Genomic DNA, 3969 nt, shown 5'->3' on the forward strand with positions numbered 1-3969 from the left:
CATCCAGACTGGCCAGGTACCCCAGTGGGGACCACCACTTTGAAGCAACAAGATGGCGGCTAATTTGCATACTGAAGGTAGGCGGCAGCAGGCAAGGCTGTCCACGGTCCAGGACCTGGATCTGTGACCCTGCCATGTGGAGGGCAGTGCTTGAGGCTGTCCGCTGTCCTGGGACCCAGATCTGTGACCCTGCCAGGCGGGGAGCAGCGCTTGAGGCTGTCCGCATTCTGGGACCCGGATCTGTGACCCTGCCGGGCGGGCGACAGTGCTTGAGGCTGTCCGTGGGACCAAGACTTGGATCTGTGACCCTGCCAGGCGGGGGCAGTGCTTGAGGCTGTCCGTGGTCCCGGGACCCGGATCCACGACCCTTCCCGGAGGGGCGGCAGCTCACACATGGGAGGATCGGCCGGGGTTGGGCCGGGCAGAACACCTGGCTTCCACCCAGCCCCAGTCACTCTGGGCAGGTGAGCAGTGCAGAGAGCCTCTGGACAGGGGAGGCAAGCCGGCAGAGGGTGGCCTGTACTCCCCACATGGCAGTGGTGACAGCTGTGAGCGCGCTAAGCGGAGCCTGCAGGCTGAGTTGAAGTAGCGCCTGCAGACCATCAGTGCCCAGGAGTGGCTGTGCAAGATCCGCCTCCTGGCCCAGAAGGTGCAGGATTGCAGGGACAGCCACCGTGGCAGGCCAGACTGATGTCCTCCTGGCCGCACCATGGGGGTTTGCGGATCTGCAAAGCCAGAGGCCTCCAGCGTGCACATCCCCCCATGGTGTGCGAACATCCCCCAGCACACTGTTACCCTCCTGAGCCTGCAACAGTTGCAAACCAATGGTTTTAAGTATAAGAAAGAAACAACAATGGCTGGCCAGCGCAGTGGTGGTGCCAGGAGCCTCTCCCACCTCCGTGGCAGCACTAAGAATGTCCAACTAATGGTTTAGACCTGATCCCTTGGGGGCCTAAGCCTTTAGTCGGATATCCCCAAGGGTTCCCTGGCTGCTAGAAGGATGTCTGACTGCAAGCTTAGTCCTGATCCCCTAAGGAGTGGGCCTAAGCCGACAGGTGGACATCCCCCAAGGGGTCCTGGACTGTGAATGGGCGCAGGGTGGGCTGAGGGGCAATCCCCGAGTGCACAAATTTTTGTGCACCGGGCCTCTAGTATAGTAATAACTATGTATGGTGTCAGATGCTGACACCGTGGTGATCACTTTGTGAGGTATATAAATATCTAATCACTATGTTGTACACCTAGAAACTATTTTAATATTGTATGTCAATTATAATTTAAATTTTTTAAAATATTTTTAAAAATAAGATCTTAAATAATAGAATCAAACCATAATCACATGATTTTTACTCCTAGAAAATCACTTGAAATGTGTCTCTCCCTAGTAAATATTTTCCAATCTGTCAAGACAGACTATAGAGTACTATGCATATACAAGTGATTTTTATTGAATCACCCAAGTTATTTTCCAAAGTAAGTAAAAAATAAGTTCACATTTCTTTTCTTTCTTTTTAAATAGCATTTTTTCAATGGTTTTTTTTTTAGAAAGAGAGAGAGGGGGAGAGAGAGAAACGATGAGAGAGAAACATCAATCGGCTGCCTCCTGAACAACACCGCCCACAACTGGGCAAGTGCCCTGATGAAGAATTAAACCAGCAACCTCTAGGTGCACGGGCTGATGCTCAACCAACTGAGCCACACTAGCCAGGGTTAAGCTTCATTTTTCTTTAAAGAAAAAAAGATTATGACTTCAGCCCAGAAATTCTTACAATGAGTGTTGAGTTTAATGTAAATATAAAATTCCCAACAATGTATTTATTTTAGAACTTGCATAATCTAATACAATAATTGTAAGCATGTCTCTGCCATGAGAGTTAGTACTGCCTGATGGTCCTTAGGCCACTTGTAGCATTCGCAGCCTCTGGTACAGTGCCTAGCCCACCAGTAAACAGAACTGAATATAATGGAAGGGGAAAAGTCATTAAAATTAAGATTCAGTAATCAATACTTTGGCTCTCAATTCTGTTTCAATTAATCTATTCATTTAATGTTCTTTTCTGGGGGCCTATGATGTGAATACACTGTTCTAAATGCTCCCGATGAAAAACTGAACAACAGAGGCTTGTGTCCTGCCCCATGGAGCTACGTATTCCCATGGGGAGAGAGGAAATACACAGGCAAGCATGTAAAATTACAGTTGGTGATAAGTGTTAATTTTTGATGCAGTGACAGAGTATGGTGATACACAATAGCCATGTACCTAAAAAATACCAGGAAGGGCAAAGCAAAGAAGCATCCAGAGCAGAAGGAGCAGGCCCAGCTTCCGGGCAGCCTTCCCTGGTACGGACGCTGCCTAATTTCCCACTCTCACCTCATGTCTCTCTATTTCTCATGCAGCATATCCAGCCACAGCCTGTGTTCTGTCTTTTCATCTTTTTGAAGTGTTATTTGGTGACTTTTATTTTTGTAAAACATATTAATCTTTTCCCCTCCTGCAGGTGTATGTGTTTTGATTGATTCCATAAAACTTCCTAGTCCTGGAACACCTCTTGTGGGCATATATACAACCATCATTCCAGAACATGAACCCAACAAAAGAGATTTTAAAACTAAGCACATTAATGGAAAGATATAAACAACTACCCAGCATTCCTACCATATACACACTTTTCCTTTCTTACTTAATAGTGTCTTACCTAATCTTGGTCTTATGTTTTTCCAAGTTTTAAATCAGCCAATCAAATCACATGCACACAAACAAACACACAACACAAGCTTTGAAATTATGAAATTATTGTTTAAATTGAGGATACCTATTATCTTTATTATATTAAGTCTATTATCCATTATATGATATAGCTATTATAATATTTTATGACATTTTCAACAGCAATTCTCAACTTTCCTTCTATTTACTCCTATATACTTACTAGCTGGTGCCATTGTAAATGTAATGATATAGATTATACCATTATATTTGCTAACTACTGCACAATGAATGAGCAAACAAGTTTTCATAAAATTTTGTATTTATTCTAGTCTACATATTTTATAAATCCTTTGTAATTTCTTCTTTGACCCATGAGTTTAGAAGTATGTCTCTTTAAATTTTAAATGCACTTTTTACCCTTTTGTGGTTGACTTCTTACTGAGTTTCTTTATGTCAGAGACCACAGTCAGTACTATAAGATTACTTGACATTTGCTGAGAGATATTTTGATTTGATATCTGATAAATTTTTGTATGCTTAAAAAGAATGTGTGTTCTTTAATTTTAAAAACTAGTTCTATTTATGTTTATTATACCTAGCTTACTAATTGTTTTTTGGTAATTTCTACACTCTTAACTAATTGTCTAATCTATTGATAGGATATATTTTTAAATGGTCTACTATCATAGTAAAGTTATTATTTCTCCTTGTAGTTCTATTAAATATTAATTTATATATCCTAAAGCTGTAATTAGGTGTTTATAAATTTAGAGTTTTATATCTTCCTTGTGAACTAACCCTTCCAGTATTACATAGTGACCTCGTAGTGCCTAATGTTTTTTGCTTTTGTCTCTTTGTCTGCTATTACTATAGTTACAACAGCTCTCTTAGTGTTGTTTTGTGTATTTTCTTCATTTTAATGCCTAATGTTTTTTGCTTTTGTCTCTTTGTTTGCTATTACTATAGTTACAACAGCTCTCTTTTCTTAGTGTTGTTTTGTGTATTTTCTTCATTTTACTTTAAAATAGCAAGGAAAAATGTTTCCCAAGGATTTCCATTAAACTATACGGGTGACTAATAAATTAAATGAGTTCTATAGAGTTAACTTAGTCCTGAAAACTAGTTTCTTAATAGTAGTTCATAAAACAAATCGCTAAAAATTAATTTCTGAATAATTAACACAGAAATGTGGAGATTGTGAATGCGATGAGGTAGAGGATAAGTGAGGTGGTTGCTATCACATCAACAGGATCCCTCCC

This window comes from Myotis davidii, unplaced genomic scaffold (assembly GCF_000327345.1).
Source record: "Myotis davidii unplaced genomic scaffold, ASM32734v1 scaffold854, whole genome shotgun sequence".
Taxonomy (NCBI): domain Eukaryota; kingdom Metazoa; phylum Chordata; class Mammalia; order Chiroptera; family Vespertilionidae; genus Myotis; species Myotis davidii.